The following is a 10,999-nucleotide window of genomic DNA, read 5'->3' as shown; positions in this document are numbered from 1 at the left end:
GAATCCGGCTCTCCATTACAAAGAAGGCAGCAATACAAGTTATGATTTGGATACCCACCAATTTTCCACCCCATAATACGATTCTGTGTGCTCAACCTATCATGAAGCACAATCCACAACATAAAGGAGTGTTTTGGAACACATTGAGAGAACCAAACAACATGCACCCAAGACACCTTATCAGCCGGTCTCCGAATAAGATGCCATATTCCAGAAGTCGAGAAGATCAATTTTTGAAAACAAGTGGCTCCTTGTTATACGTGTCCATTCGTTAAGGATGATTAACGAATGGACCTTAATCGTTATTGAAACGTATCCATTCGTCATAGAATGTTGATGAATGGGGTATAGCGAATGAGTCATTTGCTATATCATTTTGTTACTTATTGTAATGAAGACGAATGAAGGCCATTTGTTACATAATGTGTAACGAATGGCATTCGTCTTCTATATATAGGTTATTCTAGCCTTCATAATTTAAGTGTGTGTTTAACGTATTTTCAAGCAGTTACTCTGCCGAATTGCTCTCTCGCACACTTCATTCTATAATCTATAAGACACATATGCATATCAGATAACTATATCTGACTTGGTTAATCACTATGAATTGATTAATTGATATATCGAAGCTCAATTAGAAACTGTTTCTACAAGTGATATCAGAGATTCTAGGGTTAGATTGTGTATGTGTAAAGGTAATTTATCATGAATTGATTGGTTAATTTATTGCTTGATTGTTAATTATAGATCCGAAGTTGATTTTATTTATTTTCATTGAATTAACATGACGAGATGTTAATTAGATGATAAATTGATTGGAATTGGATTCGGTATTAGCAGTGTGGTTTTTGTGGTTGTTGAATTGTGTTATTGAAGTGTTTTGGAATGGATTTAGATTGAGTGTGTATGTTTTAGAAACATAGTATTCTATTTGATTGATATTTGGATTGGTTTTGGCTTGAAATTGTGTGATCGTATTGGTTCGGGTTTGTTCATGAGATTTATACGAGCATTTTGAGTGGTTAATCGCGTGATATGGTTAAGTTTTGGCTAGTTATCATGAATTTGTGACTCCTTGGAAAAAGTATGAATCTGGAAAAATTTCCAGATCTGGAAATTAGTACTTGAATGTTTGAAGATTCGAAGATGAACACTCAATCATTATGATGAATTTGTTCATTCGTTACGCATTTGATCTTTATTCGTTATCTGAGCTTAACTGATTCGTGCCACGGGTCAAGGTTGTTATAACTGAAAAAGAACTTCATTTGTTCCTGTAGCTGATTCGTTATCAGTTATTCGTGATAGAAACCCATTCGTCAACACTCATTCGCTAACCGATTCGTCACAAATACTCATTCGTCTTTAGCACATTCGTTACGTATACATCATACCATCCGTTATCACATTCGTTTTCCATTCGTTAAACTATTCGGGTGTTGATTCTTCATCTTTATTCGTTATTATCATTCGTGAAAATTGAGTGTCATTCGTCACTTTATTCGTCACGTGATTCGTACTCACATTCGTTAACATAGTTCATTCGCCAATGTTCATCATTCGTTATCATATTCATGAATTCGTCCTATCCATTTGATAGAAATATTTTCATTTTAAACCTTTAAGTATCAAATTTTGAAATTGCTACACCTAAACTCTATAGACTATATAGATGGCTAGTTTCTACGCACTGGCATCTCAAAACGTGTTGATGCAAAAAATGTTACATCTCCATGTTGAGATCGAATCACATTCAAATTGTCCTCGTTTAATGAAGTTTAGTGATTTTTCAAAACGGGAACCACGATTTATAGCACATCTAGGGTCTGTACACCCAAAATATTCAAGATGTCTTGACGATGTTTATACGGTACCTATGGGTGGTAGTGAAACAATTGGGTTTACTCCAAAAGCCTTTTCTCAATATTCTCAAGAAGAAAAGAAAGCTTTACAGATTGAAACAAATGCATATTCCACATTAACGATGGCATTACCCGGAAATATTTTCCATCAAGCGGGAAGCATTAAAATTTGTGTATCTTTGTTTCAGCACATTAAAATGAGAAGTATGGGAAATACTGAGGAGAGTAAGAAGGTGATTCTAAAGTTTTAGTTTCAAAATTTTAACTTATTGAAAGGAAAGACTGTTGAAGAGATGCTTACAAGAAAATAAGATTGAAAATCTCTTCCAAGTTCTTACTCAACCTTTCTCATGGCACTTAAAGAAAATAGTTTCTTTAAGAATGAAAATCTTACTGCAATGGAATTTATGGAGAAGATTGAAGATTGAAAGCATGACTTGAAATACCAAAAGAAACTCAAGACCCGCCCTTATATGGAGGTTACTTACCTTCGAGTAAAACTGTTGCTCCAGTTAATGCGTTTCTTACTCAAACTTCACAAGAAGGATCATCTTCCTATAGTGATCCAAAATGTATGTTTCATGGCATCTCGGTTTAATGATAATTCTAGTGGATCAACTGCTAATGTATTCACTCACCAACGAATGTGAAAATGAAGGAGACTGAAGTGAATTGACTGACAAAGATTATGATTAGACGGATCCGGATGATCTAGAGTTAATGGATCTCAAATGGAACATGGCTATGATTGTATGAAAAGCGAAGAAGTTTATGCAACGAATTGGTAAAGATTTACCATCTTTAAACAAACGTGTTGATTTTGATAAATTGAAGTTCAAATGTTACAATTGCCAAGAGTTTGGTCATTTTGCTAAGAAATGTGATAAGCCAAAGAAGGAATACAATGGTCCCCGTTATCAAGACTGAAGTTCAAGAAAGCCTTTTACTGATGTTAAAGATAAATCTTCTAGGGGAGATTCTTCAAAGGCTACAGGATCACAAGCTTTACTCACAGTTGAAGGGATAGAATGGAATCAACGACTGTTAGGCAATGGAAGTCAAGCTAATCTTGCAATATTCAAGCTAATTGAAAATTTTAAAGATGCTAGTGGAAAAGGATTGCCATATGAAAATGAATTAGAAACATAATCAAATTCTGATTATTCCTGCAACATGCAACCAACGTCGTTTGCATGCATGATTAAAATTGACGAGGTTAGTTCTTTTTCTGTTAAATTATCTGAGAATGTGTCATGTTCTGTTTGTGAAACTGTTAAGTCAAAAATTGATTTAATTAATGATCAAAATGATTTACTAATGAAAGAACTTGCATCAATCAAGGATACATATGGATAATCATTAGAGTCACAAATGAGATCTGATTCGTTTAATTGGTCATTTGGCGAATTCTGATTATGAATGTCCTTATGATGATCGTTTGATCCATGATGACTCAGATTCTGAACGGTGATGATGATGGTGGAAATGATGATGGTGGTGGAAACGGTGGAAATGGGGGTGATGCACGGCGTGCTGAAGCGTTCATATGCTGCTCAACGTAAATGCAAGGGCAAGAAGAAGCTTAAAGATCAAACGCCTAAGCGTTGGATGAGGCATGGTTCGGGTGTGGAGATAGGTCCACAAATGCCTAGGTCCTCTTTGCAACAACGGCCGGTGGTGTCGCTTACTGATAGCACAATGACAATTACTCTTACGAAGGCTGGATCATCAGATCCGAGGTTTGGCTTGATTACACAAATGGTGTTATCTCCCTTACCTACACCTCATGTGAAATCGATGGTAATATCTCCAGCTACTACAATGATGCTGATTCAACCTTCGGCTTCATCATTTATGAGAATTAGCCGTCCATATGGTCCGGTGCAGCCTGTACCATCTTCATTTCATACCTTGCCGTCTACACAACAGATGCATATGCTCCTTAGTCTGATTCATTTATATGAGAATCAGATGGCAGCTGATCATCAACAACATGATCAGATGTTGATGAATCAACGTCGCCTAATGAGTTATATCTCGTACTGCCAAAAGGAGAAGAAAGAGTTGTGTGATATTGTAACAGCTCAGGGGGTGAAGATGAAAGAACAAGAGGACCTTATTCTTCAGTTAACCTACAAAGATGATGCATTAAAGAAATTGAAGAACGACGATGAAGATAAGGATCCTGATGCTGCTGAAAATGGCAGCGAGCCGGAACAAGCTCACGGTTCATATGCTGCAGGTACTAGTAGTAGCAGTGGTGCGGGTAATGATCGATAGATAGTGGTTTATCAAGATACTACAAATTTGAGCCTATCGAGTCGATCAAAGCCAACACCATATTATTTATGGATTATGAGGTTGGTATGGTGATGCGTACTGCCAATGCGGATGAGATCGAATCAAACTGTGGCTGAGATTTAGAGGAAGAAGATTGTGATTATGGTTAAGCTGTTCAGAGAGGTGTTGGGATTCGTGGACAAAGATAATAAGATATTTATGCAATTCGAACATTTAGTTCGCATTTGTCACGCATTTGGAATTCATTGCTATGCCAATTCGAAGACCAAAAGATTCAACATGTGAAGACTATAAAGCCTGAGATGAGGGGAGTTTGTTGATACATCAGAAGTCGCCCCATTCTTCGTGTTATCGTATTTGTAATAGATTTAATGTACATAGGCTATTTTTTAATTATGTAAGGCACATTCTCTATAAGATGTATAGAAAATGAGAATAGTTTTGTGGCTCATTCATTAAGGTATGTTTAACGAATGAGGTTTAAAGTATAAGGGATATTCGCTAAGGATGTTTAGCGAATGGCGTAGCAAATGTGGCTCATTCACTGTTGATGTATAGGGAATGAGTCACCATCTTCTATAAATACCCCCAGTAACCTATTCATTCATAGCAGTTCATATTTTATTGAGTTTCCTCTCGTTATGCTACCCAATTTTCATCTCAACACACACACTTAGACATAGTTAAGCCTAATAAATTAATCACCTAATCATATCAATTGACTGCATCAACTTGAGTTGAATCACCATGGATTCTCAAGCTCTTTGACTCCAAAGTCAGAGTAGTCTTAGTTCAGAGTCGTTCCCACGAGTATGACCGACTACGGATAATTTAGAATACAATATTCATGGATTAAACATATTAAAATTCAAACATAGTTAATAAACGTTTGCATTTAACCACTAAATTAAATGTGAACTCAAAAGTATAACTGTTTAAATGTTCGGGAATCCAAATACTAAATCAAAACAAATTTCTAGCTAATCTAAGACCGATAGCATACTTGTGTATATCATGCTTGTCCTGAGTCATCGGATAAGTGAACGGTTCTTCGGGTTTTGATCTGGATCTACTTTGCTTACTCTGATGTCTTCTCTTTCCGATATTTACCGTATAAGGTGGAACTTCCTCAGAATGTGCTTGCCTCTGTGATGAGATCTGGGCTTTTTTGCTTGGGCAATGGATCATGTGCTATCACAGAACAAATCGATTGGTTTATGAATACTCGGAACCATATCAAGGTCAGTGATGAATTTCTTTATCCAATCAACCTACTTAGCAGCTAACGCAACTATATATTCAGATTCGGTGGCAGAGTCCGCCACTACACTCTGCTTGGAGCTTTTCCAGTTAATATCTCCTCCATTGAGTGTGAATATGAATCCTAATTGTGTGCGAGAATTATCTCGATCAATTTGGAAGCTTGCGTCAGTGTACCACTTTACAATGATCTATTCTTCCACTCCTCCAAACACTAAGAACATATACTTGGTCCTTTTCAGGTACCATAGAATGTCTTTACTCCAGTCCAATGGACAACACCATGACTTTGCTGAAGACCACTAGTCATGCTTAAAGCATATGAGATGTCAAACCTAGTGCATAACATAGCATGCATGATAGAACCAATCGTTGAAGCATATGGAATTGCTTTCATATGCTTAGTTTTAATGTCCGTTGAAGGAGATTGTGATTTGCTCAACACGGTTCCTTTAGCAATGGGAATTCCTCCTTTCTTGGAGTTATCCATCGAGAAGCATGCCATTACTTTGTCTACGCATGTACTTTTACTTAGCCTTCGAAGCCGCTTAGATCATCTTGGTAAATCTTGATTCCTAGAATATAAGCAGCTTCACCAGGATCATCCATTGCAAAACAAATTCCCAAACTGTAACATTCATAATTTATAAAACCGAAAACCCGACCCGTTTTATATTTTTGGTTTTGTTTCTATTTTAATTTATATATTTTTCTAATATTATTAATTAATCTTAATTTTCGTTTCATGTATTTTAAGTGATCATTTCTATGCAATTATACTTTTCACTACCCTTATAGTACTGCATACTCAAATAAAACATTCATAATCAAGATCAAATACTCATGTACATGTCTCATGCAATTTACTTGAATTATTATTGAACTACTACTACTACTACTACTACTACTTTTATTATTATTATTATTATTATTATTATTATTATTATTATTATTATTATTTTTATTATCATCATCATCATCATTATCATCATCATCATCATCATCATCATCATCATCATCATCATCATCATCATTTCATATGTTACTTAACTAATAAAAACTAATGAATGTTTTAATTCAAAAAAATTGATTAAAATAGTTAAACCTTTTAAAAACCCCATTAAACTATTTTTTATATGTGTTATAATTTATTAAACATGATTTAATTTCTTAAATTCTATAAAATGTAAGCACTCTAAATATTCACTATAAAAGGATGACTAACCCTCAATCTTTTTCACACCTCAATACATTATTCTCTTAAGCTTAAGAACACTAACAAGTTTTTACCATTTCATGCATTTTATAGTTTTTGTTTTTATTTTACCTTGAATTTTCATACTTGTTCATAATTTGTTCTTCATTATCATGTTACTTCTATCATAAAAATCTTATATTTTGGTTTTAAGAATCATTATGATCATGGATATCCAAGATAAACATGTTGATTTTTCTAAATCTTGGATCAAACCTAATTGTTTTGCAAGAACAAGCATGAATATATATTTATCTAAATCTTATGATCATTTGATCATCATAACTTTCTTTTAGATAAGATGATTTATAAAAATTCCTTTTATTTAAATTATCTTATAATAGAAATAACATACTTCATATCTTTAAATTAATAATTGGTTAAATTAATTAATGTTTATTTTATTTCAACATAAACTAATATTTATAATTTCTTTAAAATAATTCATGCAAAACATTTAAGTTAATTAATTAGTAAATTAATTAATTACATTACTAGAATAAATAAAACGTTTAATCATAAATTGTTATTAATATTGTTATTTAATCTTATATTAATAAGTTCTAATTATTTATCTACAAATCAGTCTTCAACTAATAAAAACCATATGATATATATAAAGTTTAATTCATGTTTGTTAAACTCATTTTAAATAAAAAAATCTCCAATTCCCCATTTGCCGTAAGTTAATGAAACATATGTTAAAATAATGTCTTATTCATAAAACTAATATTATTTAACTTTTGTAATCCCGATAGTCAGTTTTTAAATTTTGTATTTCCTTTTTAATTATAGTTCGTGAGGTTCGATCCTTTCAATGTCCTTAAACGCACTTCCGGTTGTTATATCATGTTTAACTTCAATTTCAAGGTGAGTTTCTCACACCCCCTTTTAACGTTTTTTTATTACTTTTGGGGGTAACGTACATATCCTACAGAAATCAATAATTTTCGATTTCGCTTTAAACTACAATTAGCTACATGAACTTGTGTGTTTACTTGTTGCTCAAAATTACTTGCACATGGATTTCTTCAAGAAAGTATGATCATACCCCCCCTGCACTCAAGACCTTGTTGTTATGAGTGGAAAAAATGCCTCATTATACGAGTACGTTGGTTGTTACCATCGGGAAATAACCTTATTTGCTTTTCACAAGTTTCATGGATTTGTATGGTTTTTATGTATTATATCAAACAGCGTGAACTCAACAACTATTAAGTTAGTTGACATTATTTTATACATATGTTACTGATGGTTGGTTAATTTGTATAATAATTACTTTTTCTCTTCATTTTCCCTGACCTTTGGGTGGGATTTTTATGGTTTTGGAAGTTCATCATGGGTATTCGTTGAATCAACGTGATTCGATCTTCAATTTGGTTTTACCGCTGCATCAGCAATCAAAAGATAAGTGTGGGGATGTTGTGATGGTAGGTTAATTTGTATATATTTTAGTTCGTTTATTTACTAGTTTTAATTGTTTATTGTGGGAACTTCGATACTTCATACGTGTCTATTAAATTTCAAGTTATAGACGTTAAAGGAGCTAATTTGGACCTGTTGAGGCATGGGATGAAGACCCGGGACGTCCATCACGCCAAATGAGGAAAATAATAATTAATTGCGGGTTAGAAGGCCCATCGCGATATTTTTTATGTTTAGGGGATCGATTTCATGGGCCCATTCCCGAATTCACACGGTAATTTATACATCATAGTGGCCGTTGACTATGTGTCTAAATGGGTTGACGCAACATCCACTGGGACGAATGATTACACGGTCGTTTGTAATTTTTTGCAAAGTAAGATATTTTCAAGATTTGGAGTCCCCCGAATCATCATAAGTGATGGGGGATCTTATTTTAAAAACTTTAAATTTGGAAAATTGCTTAAACGATACGGTGTTGATCATAGAATTGCAACTCCTTACCATCCACAAACGAGTGGACAAGTTGAGGTTTCCAATAGGCAAATTAAACAGATTTTACAAAAAAACTGTTCGGACGGACCGAAAGGATTGGTCAACCAAGTTGACTTTTGCTCAATGGGCCTACTGAACCGCTTATAAAACGCCAATTGGAACCACCTCTTATAGACTTGTGTATGGTAAGGATTGTCCTTTACCGGTAGAGATTGCACAAAGAGCATATTAGGCTACTAAACAGGTTAAAATGAATTATGATGATGCAGGTAAGGCAAGGAAGTTAGCTTTATGTGAAATTGAGGAGTTGAGGGATAAAGAATATGATTGTGCATCCGCGCACAAGTTAAAGATGAAGAAGGTCTATGATGCTAATATCCGGTTGAAGAACTTTGAAGTTGGACAGAAGGTGTGGTTATACAACACAAGGATGAAGCTCTTCCCGGGTAAGTTGAAAAGTAATTGGACGGGCGCGTATTTGGTTGTTAGAGTTGGAAACCATAGTCAATATGAGATTGAAGATTTTGATGACCATGTGAGGCAACTGGAGAATGGCTATAGATTGAAGCCATACTTGGAAATGAAGGATATTCATGGGATGGACAAAGAATCGGTGAGTTTTATTGTTACCTCACCGGTTTATGAAGTCAATTGACAGTTCAAGGCACTATCGAGCTGTAGACAAGAAATTCAGCGCCTACGGGAGGTAACCCGGGGTTTGTAAGTGTCTGTCCAGTTCGTTTTCATTTTATTGAGTCTTGTCTTGATGGTCGTCTTGAGTTTTGTGCAGCAAACATCAAGTGTGGGGAAGCTTGTTTGAAGACTTGCATTTTCAAGAAGTTCGGTAAGAGTTTGGTCATTTACACGTCTTTCCAAGTACGTAAAGTATGTTTTGAGTTTGGAAACGTGTTCAGGGTGATGTCGGGATGCCGAAAAGAGGTCGGGTCAGAAAATTTCAGAACCCGTTTTCAGGCAAAACTTTCTGTTAACAAAACCCATAGCGATACGTGATGACCTTATCAACATCTCCATCGCGTATCGCTATGAAAGTGGTATCCCTGACATGGATGACGTCATCACGATATGCGATGACGCACCTCCATACCCCATCTCGTATCGCGATGCGGTCAAACCCTAATTAAAATCAATTTGGGTCGTGTATCGTCACCCATGTGAATTTAACTCTTTGCGTATAGCGATGGGTTATGGAGGATCCGAAAAAAATATATAAATAACATACTCTTCTTATTCTTCTTCTCCATTCTTCTTCTTCCTCATTACACACAATCACCATTAACCACCACCACTAGCCACCTCCGCCGTCCACCACCACATCACCGTCTTACACCGCCGTCCAACACCATTACGTCATCACCACTGTCTAACCACCACCAACGTTTACACCACCACCCTATTAACAGCCGTTCGTTCATCACCATTTACCAACCACCATCTCCACCATCCAGCCACCACTTCCGTCGCCGACTGCCACCATAACCACCATCACGCCAGTCACAATCACTGCCGTCCACCATCATTGCCGTCCACCACCAATCCAGTCTACGATAGTCACTTTTACAGCCTGCCTAGTACCGATTAGTAGCTCATGGTTCATTCCGACACTATAGTATGTTTTATTATTATTTTATTAATTAACATGCGGGCTCGGGTGTAGGGCGGTAAGAATTGTTATGGTTGTCGGGTTAGTTAGGTGGTCTGGTTAATTAGTTTGATTAACATGTGTTTATATTGAAGCGGGTTAGTTATTCGGTTATGAGTTAGTCATGACTTTTGAAATTGTTATGGTTGCCGGGTTAGTTAGGTGGTCTGGTTAATTAGTTTGATTAACAAGTTGTGTCGGTTATGCTAAACATAGCGATAAGTTGGGTTTTAAGTTCAAATTTTTAAAATCATTATTTTATTATTATTTTAATGATAATGAATTTTCGAAATAAAACGAAATTTTTTTTAACTTGATTTAACAAATTTTATATATCCTAATTATTGATTTTGCCGATATGTAAATTATTTGTTTGCACATTAATCGAGATAGTCAGTTCGTTTATTTTGTTCATGTCAGTTTGTTAATAGTTATCTGTATGTTAATAGTTCAACTCAAGTCTTTTGTTGAGTTTGTTTATGCGTGTTAGTTTGGGTTTGAATTGAAAATTGATTGACCGATCGTACTCAATCTCCAATCGGGCAGGACAATTTGGTTGTATAAATATTTTATAGGGTGTCCCCGAAATTTTCGTCTTTATTTATTTTTATTTTTATTTTATTATGTGTGGGACGACCGCGAACGAAATGCTATACGGTCCTTGCCATAGTTTATTTTGACATATCTAACTTGAATGTTTTGATTTTATAGATATGTCGGATATTCCAGGATCTTCTAGCG

The sequence above is a fragment of the Bidens hawaiensis genome, unplaced genomic scaffold (genome assembly GCF_021521415.1).
Source record: "Bidens hawaiensis isolate Kalapana, Puna unplaced genomic scaffold, B.hawaiensis_p1.1 tig00019077_1, whole genome shotgun sequence".
NCBI lineage: Eukaryota > Viridiplantae > Streptophyta > Magnoliopsida > Asterales > Asteraceae > Bidens > Bidens hawaiensis.
This window is presented reverse-complemented; position numbering follows the sequence as displayed.